The sequence below is a fragment of the Oryx dammah genome, unplaced genomic scaffold, assembly GCF_014754425.2.
Source record: "Oryx dammah isolate SB20612 unplaced genomic scaffold, SCBI_Odam_1.1 HiC_scaffold_26, whole genome shotgun sequence".
NCBI lineage: Eukaryota > Metazoa > Chordata > Mammalia > Artiodactyla > Bovidae > Oryx > Oryx dammah.
The window spans coordinates 17,768,243-17,786,965 of record NW_024070210.1 but is presented as its reverse complement, the minus strand read 5'-3'; the positions used below and the strand labels follow the sequence as shown (position 1 = coordinate 17,786,965).

The following is an 18,723-nucleotide window of genomic DNA, read 5'->3' as shown; positions in this document are numbered from 1 at the left end:
CCTCCAGGGGATCTTCCTGACTCAGGGATCAAACCCACGTCTCCTGCATCTCCTGCACTGCAGGCGGATTCTTTACCATTGAGCCACCAGGGAAGCCCAACCTAAATGGGAAAGGAATCCAAAAAAGAGGGGACAGATGGCCAATTCATTTTGCTATACAGCAGAAACTGACACAGCAGTGTAAAGCAACTATACTCCAATTAAAAAAAAAAAAAAAAAAAAAAGACAGGAGAAGGCTCCACACAGGGAGGCAAATCCAAGGGGGAGAGGTGGGTAAGAAGGCTGTTCACTAGGCGCCTCAAGGTCCTGAGATGCCAGAGACACAAGGTGGTCAGACACGGTCAGAAGTCAGTCAGCTGCTCAGCCACAGGCCACACCTGCAGCTGCAAGTCCCAGCAGAGCTCTTGGCAAGATGGGAGGGGTCAGAGGGCCAAGCCAGAGAGAGAGACTGGATGAATGTGGGGGCTTCCTTCCTGAGCTTAGTTAAAGTGAAGTGAAAGTCGCTCAGTCGTGTCCAGTTCTTTGCGAATTCTCTAGGCCAGAATACTGGAGTGGGTGGCCTTTCCCTTCTCCAGGGGATCTTCCCAACCCAGGGATCGAACCCAAGTTTCCCACATTGCAGGAGGATTCTTTACCAGCTGAGCCACAAGGGAAGCCCCCCGAGGTTGGTTAAAGGGCAACTCTAATTTTTGCTAAGTTTCAATACTATAATGAATATGTGCAACCCTGCAAACATCCAAGACACAAAGTCACTGGGGCTCCACCTGGGTCAGGCAGGGCCACAGGAGGTCAGTTTGCAAATCACACCCTCTCTGCTGCCTGTGTGAACTGCAGAAGAGAGAATCTGCCTCCCACTGCGGCTAGGCCTGCGGGACCAGGCAGAGGTGAGTGGGCAGCTCAGAGCCAGAGTCTCAGCTTCAGGGCCACACGTGCTCATTGGGCTGGAGCCCTGGAAACCCAGGTGCAAACAATATCTGGGACTCTGAGGCCACTGGGGATAGCCTGCACCAGGCAGAGTCCATGCTGGGAGCCCCAAAGTTACGTAGTTAGTCAGCCTATGAAGTCAGGCCTCCTGCTTCTAAAAGACTCAGTTAGCCAATCTGAATTCTCCAGCCCCTGCAGTGCAGCATGCTGATAAGACATACCAGTTCTTTCTTTCAGGTGGTAGCAGATGGGAGGTTTGGAGTTCCTCCCCTGGGGCCTCCTTCCCACCCAGATCCAAAGACATTGATAGGTTAAGGTCTTTAAAGAAAAGTATATAATTATGTAATACAAGTAAAATATATATAAGCTTATACATTTATATGTTATATAATTATAATATATATTAAAGTAGGACAGCAGGAGATCAAACCAGTCAATCAAACCAGTCAACACAAGAACACCTGTGCTGTGTGCTGTGCTTAGTCGCTCAGTTGTGTCTGACTCTTTGTGACCCCATGGACTGTAGCCCGCCAGGCTCCTCTGTCCATGGGGATTCTCCAGGCAAGAATACTGGAGTGAGTTGCCATGCTCTCCTCCAGGGCATCTTCCCAACCCAGGGATCGAAACCAGGCCTCTCGCATTGCAGGTGGATTCTTTACCATCTGAGCCATCAAGGGAGTCCGGAATATCCGGACTGAAGATGAAGCTCCAATACTTTGGCCACCTGATGTGAAGAACTGACCATTAGAAAAGACCCTGATGCTGGGAACGACTGAGGACAGGAGAGAAAGGAGGTGATAGAGGATGCGATGGTTGGATGCCATCATCACCTCAGTGGACATGAGTTTAAGCAAACTCCAGGAGAGAGTGAAGGACAAGGAAGCCTGGTGTGCTGCAGTCCATGGGGTCATAAAGAGTCAGACATGACTTAGGGACCGAACAACAACAACAAATATAAATGTTGTATAAATACAATATATATTAAAGTATGTGGATATAATGTTATAAAAGTATAATAAAGTATATTAATATATAATGTGTTATATTGATATAAGTATTGTTGTTGTTATTTAGCCTTTAAGTCGTGTCTGACACTTTTGCAACCCTGTGGACTGTAGCCCACCAGGCTCCTCTGTCCATGGGATTTCCCAGGCAAGAATTCTAAATGAGATATTGATGTAAATATATATTAAAGTATTATATAAATGTATATATTTATACATTTTAAACACACAAATACTCCATTCATGACCACGTCACCTAAATCTTGTGTTTACCTTATCCCAATTTATATCACAATTTACACCACAGCCAAGGTAATCAGTTTTTATGCACTCATTAAATAAGTATATCTGCAGTTTTGCCTGTTAAAGCAGAAGCCACTTTTTCCACAATTCTTCAACATTTTCCCATAAATTACTATCATCTTCATACTAGTCCAACAGACTACTCACGCTACTTCATACTAGACTATTGTTGGCACAATAGTCCACTGAGTCTAAGTATCACAAATTATGTAGCCATGTAGAACACTCAGGCTGTTTACAGTTTTTAGCTATTTTAAATGATGTTGTTACAAATATCTTTGTGCATATAGCTCTTTTCTTATCTAGAATTATTTCCTTAGAATAAATTCCCAATAGTAATACTAATACGTAAAAGGAAATTAACATTCTTTATAGCTTCAAGTTCTACATTTTAAAGATATATTGCTCTGTGTGAGTTATCTTGATTATCTATTTTCCAAAGTAGTTTTCTTGACAACACCTTCCAATCCTGCCAATCAACATCTACCCTTAAAGTCAGTCCACTTTTCCCAGCTTCCACTGTGGGTTGGGCGTCTGAAGCATAAACCCTATGACCGAATGGATGTTAGAGGGAGCGCCACTGAATTTGCTGGGGAGGGACGAGGAAGGAGGCCAGAGATGTGGGTGGGAAGGTGAAGGACTGAGATGGACAGGAAGAGGGAGCCGGTCCCAAGGAGGCAGAAACAAAAGCAGATCTGAAAAGAAATCCGCAAGTGGGCCAACACCTCCCCAGAACATCAACCCAACCCCACCACCCAAGCTTCCTCTGGGCTGACCTTCCAGGTGCCAAGAACAAAGACATACTTCAGTGGGTTCCTAAAGGAGCTTTTAGAAACTATGTGCTTTCGGGTTCTGCAAACATATTTTGCAAACAACAGAGGCCACGCACTCACTGGCAGTCAAGTGGGACTATGTGTGTATGGACTCAGCAGCTAAGGGAGAGTCGACCTGGAGAAAGAAAATCTTTTCCGAAAGAAAGTCTACCTCATCGGCCATGGCAGGGAAGATGCCTCTCCACAGCTCTCTCTTTAAGTGGCATGCAGATCCCTGATAACTGTTCCACACCAGGAGGGCCCCTGAGAGGTAACACGGGTCCCACTGTGAGGCATCATAAATTACACTGCCTGCCAGGCTCCGTTCACAGGCTTGGGGAATTTCTGAGCAGGAAAAGAACCACATGTGTCTAAGTATCTCATTTTATAGACAGAAGGAGACCCCACCTGCCTGCTTTGGGGCCCCTGCTGCCCCCTGCTGCAGTCGTCGTCAGGGAGTGCTCATCCACCCCGTCCGACAGGAAGAGCTGCAGAGCAGCCTGTCCTGACCACCACTTGACTCAACAGGGCTTTCATTTTAAAACCTCAAGGTCTCCCCTCACGGTCTGGCTGACTCGTTCTCCCCAGTTCCTTCTCTGTGCAAAGCCGGCAGACAGTGCCGGGCATGTCCTCCAAGGGCAGCTGGTGTTTCTCCTTCTTCAGGGATTGGGCTGATGGGGGAGGGAAGTCTTTGCCACCTTCAAACCAGCTCCTCACTGCCATCGCCTCCTCAGAGTCCTCTCCAGGATGAGGGAGACCCATGTGCTGGCTCTCTGTGGCCCTAAATCCCCTTCTTCCCCTCACCCGGGTCTCCCTCAGGCTCAGAGCAACAGCGAAGCCCCCAGGGTATTGGCTCCCCCGCAGGTGCCAAGGGAGACTGTCAGCTCACTCACCACAAGTGCCCCCGACCTAGGCCAGGTCCTGGGCCTGTCCCCCTCCCCGCCCCCCGCAGCCTCACATCCCCTCAGGCCACCCTCCAGTCACATCATGGACACCTACTGGGTGCCAGGCCAGGGAGGAGTCAGGCACACCTGTGGCTGATGCCAGCCTCCTCCTATGGGAAGCGCGACTACAGAAATGCTAGGGCGGCGGCTCAGGAAGGCAGCAAGGAAGCAGGGGACTTCTGGCCGGCTCTGTGGGCATCCGCCAGCAAACGGACAGGGAGGCCGTTCCAGGCAGGGGAACAACACGGCACAAGGCACAGGGGCTTGACCGCCGTGCTGAGGAGCAGAGGCTACGCGAAGGGCCGCTCGAGGGAAGTGAGTGCGGCAGGAGGGGTGGGCTGGGGCTCCCAGGGCCTCGGGCGCCTTTCTGAGGATGGGGAGCTTCCTCCTGCAGGACTTGGGCAGCCCTCAAAGGCTTTTAAGAGGCGTGACATAATCTTGCCTGGAGGATTCCATGGACAGACAAGCCAGAGGGGCTACAGTCCGTGGGGTTGCAAAGAGTCGGATATGACTGAGCGACTAACACTTTCACTTTCACGATCAAAGCTGTGTTTCAGTAACATAACTCAGATCCCTCAAGACTTCTTTTTCTGCTTCAGTGTTGTTTTTAACGCGATTCCATTTCATCTGGACAGAAATGGGCAAAAGGGGGCAAATTGTGCCAGAGCCAACACTGGCCAGGAACACTCCTGCTCGTCCCTCCTGGGTGTCACCCTGACCCCACATTGGTGAGCAGGCCTCAGGCTCAGGCCTCACCTCCAGTCCAGGATGCAAGAACTCGGCCCTTAACACACTCAGCTGCATGGAGGCAGCAGCTCCCCACCAACAAGGCACCAGGGGAAAAAATCTCCTGAAACACTGGCAGCCACCATAGACATGAGTCCAAAAGTTCAAAACTGCATTTTTCTCTTTAAAGCAAATGAACTGCTTCATCTAAGTTTATTGGAACTGAGTGACCAAGATTTCATGCAAGATGGGGCAACCCACTCCAGTACTCTTGCCTGGAGAATCCCAGGGACGGCGGAGCCTGGTGGGCTGTCATCCATGGGGTCGCACAGAGTCAGACACGACTGAAGCGACTTAGCAGCAGCAGCAGCAGTCCTTACTTCAGAGTTATAACCAGAGGGCCTGGGGGCAGGAAGGGAGCTGGCGCTCATCTAATCAACACCTCGTCTGGATGAAGAAACTGGGCAGAGATGTGACTGGCAGTGCTGCCAGTCCCAGGCAGATGAAGCCCAAGCTCCTTTAGTTCTTTCTCAGCCAGGATATTGGCTAAAATGCCTCCACCAGGTTGACATCATCAGAACTTGAGAAGGGCCCAGTCCTGTTGCTTTGGACAGAGTGGGCACCAGGGACCGCAATCATTCCACACACCAAGCGAAAGTGAAAGTGTTAGTCTCTGGGTCGTGTCTTGACCTAAGAATCGCACAGCAGGAGATTCTTTACCGTCAGAATCAGATTCTTTACCATCTGAGCTACCAGGGAAGCCCTCCACAAACCAAGCCTGAAGCCAAAACGCCAACCTCCAGTGGAAAGCAAGACAGCACCTCCCAAACACCTCATGGCCCTGTGGGTCTTGCCTAATCCAGAGGAGAAACAGAATTCACACTGTAGCTGCCTGTTAGGCAGAGAGAGCCAAGCCTTGGCCTCGGTCCTTACAAGGCAGCGCTGAAGTTTTCCAAATGTTCAGGGAGGATCCAGATGCTGGGATGAGCTCTCTTTTCCACTGGAATCATTCAGATTCCAGAGGAAAAACCCAACTGCTAATGAAACGCTCAAAAGCACAAAAGGATCCTAAAGTTTAGCTGGAAACTAAAGTCCCAAACGACTAAGATCAAAATGTGGATATTTTCAGTGGCCTAAAGGGGATGCCCTGTCTCCACCTCCTATGACCTGCACTGTCCAGTCTTCCCAGTTGAGGGTTAGGATGGGCTCTGGCTTCCAATGATGGACACCTGTTCACCAGGCCTGTGCACCCATCCTCAGGTTTCAGGAACCTGGCACTTTGAGTCCTTGTGGAAGGAAGAGATCCACTCGCCACTGGGGAAGCTGTAACTCCAGAACGTATGAGAACATGAGCTTGTGACCTAAGCCAGCCAACCAGATGTTCCACCTCTGCCTCTGGATTGAGTGACACCACAAAGAATCAAGGAGAGTTCAAAACTCATTCCAGAGGTGGTGGCAGCATTCGGGTTAGCTGGCAGCCAGGCCAGAGGCATCACCACTTTGTCTTCAGTTCCACCTACCCAGCTTCGCACAGATCCTGATAGATTTCTGAGCCTCCTTCTCCAGATTTCCAGGACATTCAGTGAGTCACCAGATATTCTTCCAATACATTCCTTTTCTCATTAATTTAGCCAGAGTCAGCTTCTGCTTTTGCAGACCAAAGACCTAGACTACCCCAGCATGTCCTTCGACCTCTACAGACACCTCTGGCCCCTCGAGACAACACCTTTGCTCAAGCTTCTATCCTTCCCTCTGAGAAAAGTCTCATTTAAATACTCGTACATAGGACAGGATTATAGCCACCTTATAATCACAGATATGAACAAAAACATGTAAATGCTGAATATAGCGATCCATCCTACCCTGGTCCTAAGTAGATGCCCCAATTTGGGGAATTAATACCAGAAATTAAAAGCATTACCACTCTCTTGGACTCTGCTCTGTTTCCCCATCAGTTCAGGGCAGAGGGACTTGGAGTCAAGAAACCTGAGTTCAAGAACTTGCACATGTCATTCCAACCCTGCGGCAGGTGGTACCTGTACCACCTATTTCTCCGAGAGGTTAAATCAAATGAGAAGACCCTACTCATGGCAAAACTCCAGGAACTTTTAAGTCAATCATTCCTTTCAGTCCTCTCTTTCTTGATGTCCCCAGGGATGAACAGGTGATCAATTTCAACTCAATAAAAGACATATGAGAATATGTACCATGTGCTGTACTTGGTGAACAAAATCATGGTCTCTGTGGTCATAAAATGTAACGCTTCCTCCTCCTTTGGCATCTGTGACACCAAGCTCTCCTGATGTCCTTCCTTTCTTCTTGGTCTCCGTTGCTGACTCCCCTTGTACTGTACCCATTAAATGGTGATCCCCTCACCTCCAACTGCATGCTCTCCATGGGTGATGCCATCAGCTCCGCTAGCTCCAACTGTGTCCTGGTGATTCCCAAGTGTCTGTTTCAGAATGTCTGACAAACAGGGGGCTAATGGGAGGTAATCAGATTTGTCTGAAACTTGTCTGGAAGCTGTAGCTGCACAGTAAGGAATCATTTTTACTTAAATGATATGTTTATTGGTTACTTAAATGATACATTTATTGATAGCCTGCTTAGAGTCCATGGGGGAAGCAATGCTCCCCACTGCCATCCTCCAGTGGTATATCTTGCCCCAAGACCTAAGTGTCCAACTGCCCACTAGAACTGCTTTCTCGAATGTCCTGCAGTTGTCTCCAGAGATTAGACTCAGTGTCTCTCCCCTAAAACCTGCTCCTTCCCCTTTATGTTTCAAGTAGAAAGCTAACCAAACACTCCAACCTCCCTTGCTCTGTTCAATTGGTTGGGCCTCAAAGCCTGTCAACCCAACTCCCATGACACCTTCCTAATCCAGCTTTTCCCTCCCGCACCGCTCTGGCTCCGACACTTTTTCATCTCGCCCCAGGGACCACACTGACCTCACGCAGTGACCTCCTCACTGGTCCCTTTGCTGCCCAACTTCCCCGTCTCCAGTCAATCCTCCGTATCACAGTGAGTGATCTTTAAAAAGACAATCTGATCCTCTCTCTCCCTCACACACACACACACATCCATGGGGCCCGAGGGGCTCCCACTGCCCTCAGAGTAAGGTCCAAATCTCTCTGCTGACACCAATGGCTGGCCCACGACCTGGTCCCCACCCACCCTTTTCTGCACCCCCTCCCACCAGCGCTCCACCACACCACTGCTATAGATCCCGGAGCAAACCATGTTGTGTCACACCTCCACGCCAGGCCCTGCCTGAGTTGCTCCCTGGGCCTTGAATGCCCTGACCCCCTTTGCCACCTGGTGGACGCCTACTCCTTTCTCAGGACTCGGCTCAAACACCAGCTCCTCCAGAAAGCCTCGTCCTCATTAATTCCATAGCCTTCATTGGGTACAGATATGGGGCAAGGCACTGGAGCCGTGCTAGACCTTGCCCAATGGTCCCACTCTCTTCTGGCCTGGACAAAGTGACCCCATCCTGCTTCTGAGCCCTGCAGACCCCTGAACACTTTCACACTGACATCCGTGGCACTAATGGCTCTTAGCTTTTGTGCGTGTGTTTCCCTCAGAGACTGTGAACCCCTTGAAGCGGGAGGCTGACTCTTCTTTATCTTTGCATCCCCAGCACCTTGCATATGGCGTTAGTGAGTGAAGAATGAAGAATGGGAAGGGGAATCATTCTATAAACCATGACAGGCAGCGTTCCACTGCTACTGGGAATTCACATCCGAAATGCTAGCTGGATGCATCAGCACAGGCTCCTTAGAGGAAATCCTGAGCCTTCTCTCACCTCCAGTGCAAGTGGAAATGGGGATCCAAGAGTGGCGTTGACTCCTAAGTTGTCCCAAAGCACATGCTGTTGGGAGGCCACAGAGGAAGCGGACACAGGCTCATGGGGTAGATTCCTCGCAGGCCTCTTACAATTGCCCGTAGTAGGGGGGCTGGGGAGGGGAGACAGGGGAAGAAGAGAGAAGGAGAGCAGATGGGGAGGACTATGGCCTTAGATCAAAGTGTCTGCCATGCATGGCACTGCCCTCTCCCAGCCCCACAGCAATGACAGGTCGCCCAAAGCTTAAGTCCTTCCTCTGCAATCCTGCAGTTTAAAACCAACTCCATGGATCTCTGCATCACACCCTACTCACCTGTTCAAAGAACCTTTCTTGCTTAATCTCCTATGGTTACTTCCTAAATTATAAACCAGCCGTCTGTTCAAGGGTGAGCCTGGGCTAAGAGCCCTGAGCCTGCTGCCTGCGGGATGTCACAGTACAAGCGTTCAGCATGCTGGGTGAGACTGTACTGTTTGAACGCACACATATTTCATACTACAGAGCCCCCCAAGTTCAAGCCAACCACTTTATCTGCTGCCTGACCTTAGAAATGACAACTTCTTCCAAAACTAGAGGAACTGCCTAAGATGAAGTATCAAGAGCCTGTGTGTCTGCCAGCTGCCTGCTGCCCTACTCAGGTGCTTTCAAGGTTAACCTTGATTGCATTCTTATTTTTCACTTTTCACACTGACTTTATTTTATTGTTATTTATTAGTTGCAGCACAAAGGATCTTGATCTTCATTGAGGCATGTGAACTCTTAGTTGTGGCATGTGGGATCTAGTTCCCTGATCAGGGATCAAACCATGGCTCCCTGCACTGGGAGCTCCAAGTCTTAGCCACTGGACCACCAGGGAAGTCCCGACACACTGTTTAGAATCTGATCCTCAGAAAATGCAACTCCACCAAACTGCATTTTCTTAGCTGACAGGTCCTTCTGGCTATAAACCTATCTCAGAAGCTGACTGCCAGCCAGCCTCCTGGAGAGAAGGGGCAGGGGGATCTCTGATTGGGCCACATGCAGTGTTGACAAAAATGCAGCTGTTCTACAAATGCCCAGAGAGAACAGTCAGTCTTGCACTCATTGGCTTTCCCAGAGGGTGCTAGAACTTTGTTCCTGGGCTTTCTAGCACCCCACTATCTTCCTAAAGACCTCGCTTTCACCCTGGCTTTTGGTTTTGTTTTTCTTTCAAGTTTCTTCTTTTTAAATCTTTGTGTACTGCCTGAAGGAAACTAGAGAGAGCACTGTAAACAAAATCCTTGATTTACAAATACTGGAAATGATGATTATGATGACTAAGACAATCGATGCAGGATGGTGAAAGAAAATGGAACGTGGGGGTTGCGCCTGACTGAGTTCCACTGAGCAGCTGTGTAGCCTTAGAGAAGTCACTTATCCTCTCTGAACCTTTTAGTTAAAAATGAGTTACCTCAGGTACCCTTTCCAGCTTTAAATTCTCTGAGATGCTGTTACTACGGTTACTATAAAACAGGATGATAACAGTCCCTAAGGTCCTAAAGCTATAAAAGGCTCATCAGTTCTAAAAACTGATTATTTTGTGAAACAGCAGACTCTAGACAACGTGGGTTTATTAAGTGCAGTTTATGCACAATTTTTCAGAAACAGTTTTCTAGGAAAATCCCAGTTTCACCCTTATAAGTGCATCAGGAAACTTCAGTTAAAAGTTGAATTCAACATACTGACTGCAGCATTGCATGTAACGGCAAAACACTGGAAACAACCCACGTGCTCTTCAACAACAGACTAGTTAAAGAACTTCCCTGGGGGTCCAGTGGTTAAGAATCTGCCTGGCAATGTAGGGGACCTAAGTTTGATGCTTAGTCAGAGAACTATGATCCCACATGCCACGGGGCTACCAGAGCGCCACAACTGAAGAGCCTGTGGGCCATACGACGCTGTGAAGGTCCTGCGTGCTACAACTACGACCTGATGCAATCAAATAAATAAATAAATATATTTTTTTAAAAAAACAGTTAAATAAATGATGGCATTTTCATACAGTGGAAAACAATTTAGCCAACGGAAAATATGAAGCGGCTCTATGGGCACTGATATAGAACAATCTCCAAGACACATTAAAAGTGAAAACCGCAGAATGCAGAACACTCTGTAGAGTACACCAGCATTTGTTTATATATTCATATTTTCTTCTATGTGCAGAAGCCACATCTGGAAGCATGGCTGAAAAATGACAAATTGTAGTTGCCTAAGACAGAGACACTTAAGGATTGAAGAAATGAGCAACATTAGAGGATGGGAAATTTACTTTTTCAAAATATTACATTATCAAATTTATCAATATTTTCTTATGGGTTCTGTTTTGTCCTTTTCTTAAGAAGGTCTTCCTAAAAAAAAAATAAAAAATTTAAAAAAAGGTCTTCCTTCTCTCAAGGTTAAAATACATAATCATTTTTGTAATTCTATTGCCCATTTATATATGTTTATATCCGTATCAGCTTCCCTGGTGGCTCAGCAGTAAAGAATCCGCCCACCAAGCAGATCTGAGTTTGACCCCTTGGTCAGGAAGATCCCCTGGAGAAGGAAATGGCAACCCACTCCAATATTCTTGCCTGGAAAATCCCATGGACAGAGGAGTCTGGTGGGCTACCATCCATGGGGTAGCAAGGAGTCAGACATGACTTAGCTACTAAACAGCAGGCTGTTTAGTACATATATAAGTCTGTACCGTAATCTATTGTCTATATTGAAACTATTTTTGAAATTTACTTTACACTGTATGGACTTTTCTGGTGGCTAAAATGGTAAACAATCTGCCTGCAATGCAGGAAACCCAAGTTTGATCCCTGAGTTGGGAAGATTCCCTGGAGAAGGAAATGGGCACCCACTTCAGTATTCTTGTCTGGAGAATTCCATGGACAGAGAAGCCTGGCAGGCTACAGTCCACGGGGTGCAAGGAGTTGGACATGACTGAGAAACTAATACTTATACTGTATAACTTACCCCTATTGAATTTTGAACTATATGTATGTATTACCTGTTTTTTAAAAATCCAAGTATAGTTGATATACAATATTATATTATTTTAGGTGTATAACATAGTGATTCAGTATTTTTATAGATTATATTCCATTAAAAATTATTACAAGATCACAGCTATAATTTCCTGTGCTATATAATATATCCCTGCTGCTTATCTATTTTATACATAGAGGTTTGTATCTCTTAATCCTATACCCCAACTTTGTCTCTTTCACTTTCCTTTCCCCTTTGGTAAGGACCGGTTTGTTTTCTATGAGTCTGTTTCTATTTTGCATATACATTCATCTGTATTATCTTTCAGACTACACATATAAGTGGTATCATACAGTTTTATCTTTCTCTGAGTTAGTTCACGAAGCATAATATTCTCTAGGTCCATCCATGATGCTGCAAATGGCAGAATTTCAGTCTTTTAATATCTGAATAATATTCCATTCTGTATATATCTTCCACATATATATATATATGGGCTTCCCTGGTGGCTCAGATGGTAAAGTGTCTGCCTGCAAAGCAGGAGACCTGGGTTCGATCCCTGGATCAGGATGATGCCCTGGAGAAGGAAATGGCAACCCACTCCAGTATTCTTGCCTGGAAAATTTCATGGACAGAGGAGCTTGGTAGGCTACAGTCCATGGGATGGCAGAGTCGGACATAACTAAGCAACTTCACATTATATATCTTAATCCATTCATTTGTTGATGGGCAACTTGGGTTGTATATTATCTTTTTGAGAATAAAACTGAGGGGAAAAAAAAAGAACCTATCAGATTTTTAAAATTTATTTATTTTCTTTTTGGTCTCACCACTTGGCATGTGGGATGTTAGTTACTCAACCAGGAATCAAACCCACAGCCCTGCACTGGAAGCACAGAGTCTTAACCTGTGGACTTCCAGAGAAGTCCCAACCAGATTTTATTTTTAAATAAAAATTTTAAAGAATCTAGCATATGGGGTGCATTTTATGGTATGTGAATTATATCTCAATTAAAAAAGAAAGACTCTAGCTTATATGGCAAGGTTGAGATTAATAGCACGAGAACTGAGTGGAGTCAACAGAATCCTCCCAGTTAAGCCTAAAGTTAAGGTTCAGCCAGGATCTCCCCAAGACTCAGCATTATAGTATAGTCTAGTTTTATAGGTCAATACCTGTTTGAGCAAATCAAAGCTGCAGTCAACCAGGAAGCATCTCTTTGCCTTCCTCATAATTCTTGTCTGAGAGTTCCCCTGTTCTTTGTATCAGTTGGTTCCCTTGGAGGACCAGGCCAACCCAAGAAATGGATAGTCTCCCCCACCTTAGCCAGTGCTCAGGCTTAGGACATCCTGGGGCCTTTGGGGACTTTTAGTCTCTGCACAGCTAGGTTCAAATCAAGACAAGAAGGAGCCAGTGCTGAAGCTGGACAGACTCTGTCTAGCACCCAGGGGGAAGAGGCACTGGAAAAGAAGCCAAACAATGAGCTGCAAAGCCAGGAGGTACCAGAGAGGCTAACAGGCGGAAGGAGGAAGATGGCTAGATGTTCAGAATAAAGACTGGGAACCGTGGTTCCTGGTGCTTGGCTTGGGTGTGTGTGCCTATGCACAGCCAACAATATCTGAAGACCACTGCATTGCTGCAACCTCACCATCACCACCATCATCCTCCTCATCAGACATCCCCTGGGAACACCAGGGAGGACAAAGATAAATAAAACAGGGACTTCCAGTATAGTTAAAAGTGATAACACTGATCCACCCAAAAGCACATTTATGAAGCCAGATGAAAGATGTTATTGGAGCTAGAATCCAAAGCTGAAAGTCCTTTAGACCAAGTTTCAAGGTTCCTCCATCAGGGGGCCCCAGTGGATGTTACTGGAATCTCAGGGAGAGGCCCACAGGGTGGAACAGAGGAAATCCTTAAAGAGAGAAACAAGAACAAGGCTAAAAAGGACAGCAAGACTAAGCCAAGTGGGAAAGAGGAAAGAGAAGGCATTCCAGACTTCTGGGAAAGCATGAAAGGTAGGAACGCTTGCCACCAGCAGTTTGGACAGACACACAGAGCGGGTCACAGGGTCAGAACAGAGGGTTAGGGCAGGAGAGCGGCGGAGGCCAGACCCCTGTGTGGGAGGCCCCGACTGCCAGCTTAGAAGTTTGATCCTTACCGTGCAGACAGTGGGGAGCCATTGAAGGTTGCTGAGCAGGAGGGTGACCCTTGCAAACAGGCGTTTTTAAGTGAGATTACAGAGGAGCCCTTTATCCCAGGCTCATTCAAAGACCTGTGTGTATTTCAAGTGGCACTTGAGACAGAAAGTCGTAAAGCAGTGCCCTGTGTCATGTAGAAGAAGAAGAAGAAAAGGAAAAGGTTTAAGGGTCTCACAAAGAGATGCTTCAGTGAGAATGAGAAAAGAAGGGGGACACATTTTAAAGAAGGAAACAAATTTGCAGGACAGAACTACCAGTCGTCTGGAAAACTGCAGCACTTTCTTCAGAGTCTGGAATGCCCTCTTTTGGCTACAGTGGTTCTGCCTCCTTTTTTGGAGGTTAGTTGTGATGTCAAAACACAGGCTTGTGGTGCAGGGAGGCGGCTGGGAGGAGGCAGATGAACAGAAATATAAATACTGGGCCCGAGAGCATAAAAGGCCTCCACACTAAGACCACCATCTTCCAGGGGGACTTCATCTGCCTCTCTTGAGTGGAGCCTCAGAGTTTTTGTCAAAGCTACTGGGAGCTTCCTAATTACCCAGACAGCTTCTCCTCTTAAAACAATAAAGTGATTTTTTAAAAATCTGTCAAGTGTCGGTATTATTCCTACACGTGCATAGTGAGGCAGGAGGCAGGGCTGTTCTGGGGCCACGAACTGGGCAGTCACTTTAGGCCATAAATCAGCATTTACGTAAAGTGGGAGAGGAAGTCAGGATTAAGTTTCCGGTCTTAACCTGGGCTGTGTACAACTGCAAATTCTGTGAATACAGAGGCAAAGCTGAGTGAGCCGGGGAAGGGCCTGAGTTAGACACAAAAATCAGCCAGGCTGAACTGATGACAAGGGCGGGTGACTGCTCCAGGCGGCTCTACAGTTCCATGGGTGGGGAGTGTCTGATTCCTTTTTTAAAAAATAATTTTATTTATTTATTTATTATTTTTGGCTGCGTTGGGTCTTTGTTGCTGCACAGGTTTTTATCTAGTTGTGGCGAGCAGGGCTGCTCTCTAGCTGCGGTGCTCAGGCTTCTAGATGTGGTGGTTTCCCGTGTTGTGGAGCACAGGCTCTGGAGCACTGGCTCAGCAGTTATGGCACTCCGGCTCAGTTGCTCCTTGGCATGTGGGTCCTCCTGGACTAGGGATCGAACCCAAGTCCCCCACCTTGGCAGGTGGATTCTCATCCACTGAGCCACCAGGGAAGCCCTGAGTCCTTCTTTCTTTGGCCTCTTCTAGAGGTTCATCTCCTCCGCTCTCCTCCCACAATCCCAGGAGGCCTTTGGGCACTTTAAGTCTCTGCACAGTCTATATGAAGACAAAAAATTGCAAACTCAAAGCCGTCTTTCCTCCGGAGTCAGAAGGGAATGCTCCCCTCCTCTTCCCCTCTAGACTAGTGCTGTGTACCAGTGGGCTCTTACTAAAGTAGCCCTGATCAGATGATGCAGCTAACCAGGACCTTGACAGTCAAGTTCAGTAAAAACCCAAATGTACACAACACAAGGAGTTGTGCAACTCATGGGAACTCCCACCTTTACAGTGATTTCGCTCTAGCCCTCCTTCCCCTGTGGCAACTGTGTCTGGATGTCCCAGACTTTCCAGAAATGTCCCGATTTCACGTGCTCTTCCTTGAGTCTCTGGAAGCACGTAGGTGTCTGCCAGGGATTATGCCCTAATGTTTTAGTTGGACAAATGGTCACTGTGCCCGTGACATGCAGCTGGCATGAGGTTGCAAAACAGCATTTTCCCTCTGGGTGAAACTCCGTTCCTTGGTTGGGGAGAAGGCCAGGCATGGGGAAGCTCCGGGGTGCTGGGCCATGGGTACCCGTCACCAAGTCACACAGTTCCCTCAGCAGGTCCGAGTGCTGCCCTGGCAGAACCTTCTGCCTAGGGCACAGAAAGAGTGAGTTGAGATTTGGCATGTTGGAAGAAAGGCCCAGCATGCAGCCTGTCCATGTTTGTGACTGTGTTTTAAATCCCTCTGCTATAGTTAGCCACCTCTGAGGCCCTCAAGGAAAATGTTTGCCTTCTTTCCACACTTGAAGGCTTAGCTCCCTTCCTGCTGCATGGCAGCTCAGAACATGTGAGGACCCCCTCAACCCTGGTCCGTGTAGCCCGGCTTGCTCAGGAAGGAGGGAGGGGTTCCTCTGGAGAAAAAGAATATGAGTCACTCCTCCACCCCTACCCCAGACACTGGCCACAAACAACAGTCTCAAAGACCCAGCACTTTTCCCTTTGCCCAGAACACAATAAAGGAATTAGCGACCCACCTACTAAGTTTCTACATCTGACACTTGACGGCTCAAAGTCTAGCTCACCAGCACAGTCACACATGTCTGACGTGTCCTCTTTGCAGCCAGGTCCCAAGCCAGTCACCATGCAATTTTGCTAATTCAAACTGCTTTCCCGTTTAGAGAGGTCGATAGCCATCTCCCATCTCCTTTTCCTGCTGACGTCATCCCACATTTTCTACAGGCACAAATAAGGGTACAATTCCTGGGACAGTTTTCAGGAGGTTGGGAGTGGAAGGATCCTGCCCTCCCGGGTCCACTCTATTTCTCTGGCCATTTGGCAAATTATCAGAGGTGAAGGGAGAGGCGAGGAAATAAATCACCTCGCTAAGGTGAAAGGCCGAAAAGAACTCGGCGACTGCAGCTCAGACCCAGATCTGTCCTGGGCATTTGCAATGCAAATACGCGTTTTGTTCGCTGCCACCGAGGTCTTGCACAATAGCCTGTGTATAAACATCCAGGCCAACAATGCCTGACTGTGCAATCACGCTGTAATTACAGGCCGGCAGGAAGCTGCTGCTAGGAACTGATCCATTCAACTTCTAGACATCCCATGTCGGAGTCTCCACCGCACCGACGAACATTCCTGCACACACCAACGCGTCCCCGACGCGGCCGCTGCCGCTCCAGTTGCAGACTCCAAGTCCCGGAGCCCGGGCGCCACCCGCCCGGCCCGCCAGTCCCAAGTTACTTTGCAGAGATGTCATAAACTTCTCAGCTGTTCTTAAAAAAAAAAAAAAAAACCTACGCCACGAGGCTACCGAAGGCCGCGCGAACCACCGTCGAAGTTCCCAAGCACATTCCTGCAAACCCTAGCAGTTTGGGAAGAACAGAAAAAGAGCGAGATGCCTCAGAGCCCACTGGAAGCGGGTTTGGGAGTTTTATATAGAAAACACTCACATATGTATGTGGGTGTGCTGACAGTTTTTATGGCTAAATTGCAAAGTGTTAGGCCTTAGTGATTGCTGTCGGGCTCGGGACGTGGTGTATGAGGAGAAGAGGGTGGGGGAGTGAGAGGAATTCGTTCAAAGGGGACTTTGGGGCCGTTCTGGGTTTTGCCTTTTGGAAATGCGTAGGGGTGTTTCCCAAACTTCCAAGTGGCTGTGCTCTTCCTCACTGTCGGGCCAAGCAAAGAAAAGTGGGGGGGGGGGGAGGGGGGGTAGTTCCTTTAACTTCCTTCCTGCAACCTCAGCGAGCGCGCATCCCTGGGAAGCCGGGCGGGGTCTGGGGGACGGCTGCGCCCAGCCTGTCGGGATGGCCGCCCCCACCCCTACCCAGGGCAGAGTACTAGCCCGGGACGCCAGCCACGGGAAGCCCCTTCCCTGCACCCCTGCGCCCGCCAATGGTGCCTGGAGAGGCCCGACTGCAGCCCCGGGCTGCTCTGAAATCCCGCGGCCAAACAGGGTCGCAGCCGGGGCCCGGATCCCGGCCGCAGAGTTCGCTCCTTGCAGCGGCCCCCGCACGCCACCCCAGCGCCGCCGGCCCTCCCCGCCCGCGCCGCCGAGCCCGGACCCCGAGCGTTTCGAGGGCCCCCGCGGCGGCGCCGCGGCTGCGAAGCGGGGGCGCCGAGCCCCGCGACTCACCTGCGCGCTGGATCCCGGGGCCGCTCGGAGGGGCGCGGGGCGCAGGCGAGCAGGGCCCGCAGACTCAAACTTTGTTGCTCTCGGGACGGCGCAGTCGTCACTTCCTCGCGGAGCGGGTGGCGCGGCCCGGGCGGCGACCCAGCAGCTCGCGCGGTGGCGCGCCGGGCCCTGCAGCCGCCCGCGCCCCCGGCTCTGCGCGCCCTCGGCCGCGGAGGGAAGAGGGCTGCGGTCCGCCTGCGTCCCTCCGAGGGAGGCTGGCTCCAGCCTGGTCGTTTCAGCGCTGAAGATGTGCTGGATCCGGGAAGATGGTGTTGGGGTTCAAGGGCCCAGAACTGGAGTTCCAAGGAAAACAAAGGATGGGAAAGGAGGAAGAAAAAGTTTTTCTGTTTGGTGTTGAGGCTAGAAAATCATGTTAGAAAACACGGAGCTCTGTGTTCGTTTTTGCTTTGCTTTTGTTTTGTTTGCACCAAATAATGCCTAAGCTGGGCCTTAAAACTTGGGTTTTCTCTCCCCACATCCCCTTAAAAGATCGGCACCCTTGCCCTTCGTCATTTCCAGGGATTATAAGGCGCAGGACGTAGAGCGTTTATGACTTCAGGGGGCAATCTCAGCGCCAAAATTGGGGCTGCAAAACAGTTTCTGTTCTAATCCTCCCTAGCGATTTCCACCTCCTCCTTTACACTCAACTCACAGACCTCTTCGGGGCCTGTCGCAGTCTGTGTTTCGTCATGGACCAAAAGTGACTTGGAGAGTAGGGTGGCGTCCTGACAAAAGGAGCTTCAGGCAGTGGTAACTCTGAAATCTATCATCGCCCAAAGTACATTAGCTCACGTTATTAAAAACTACAACAACAAAAAAGCCATCTTTTTAGTTTCCGATAAGTAGCAGCAAAGTAGTTTAAACGGCAGTCTTTCGGGAAGAATTCCTGATCCAGTAAAGCTGGAGAGAAAACCGGTTAGCCTTTGCTGTGGTTTAAAAAAAAAAAAGCAGACATTTGAAACAGCAGTGGAGGGCTTTCATAACAGAAACATTAGCTTCATTGTAACTTGTGAAAACAGGGACCTTTTCAAAGGTGGTTCAAAAGCATCAGTTAGGACTCAACAATTTCCC

At 48.7% G+C, this 18,723-nt stretch overlaps 1 protein-coding gene across 1 annotated transcript in view; it reads right to left on the bottom strand.

Moving 5' to 3' along the window:
- The window catches only part of MIDEAS (mitotic deacetylase associated SANT domain protein), a 68,427-nt gene extending 50,720 nt beyond the window's left edge, over positions 1–17,707 (bottom strand). Inside the window, exon 1 of the mRNA XM_040227536.1 lies at positions 17,614–17,707. The gene's annotated coding sequence lies outside the window, so the exon portion shown is untranslated. The remainder of the gene's footprint in view (positions 1–17,613) is intronic.
- Between the last annotated feature and the right edge of the window lie 1,016 nt (positions 17,708–18,723).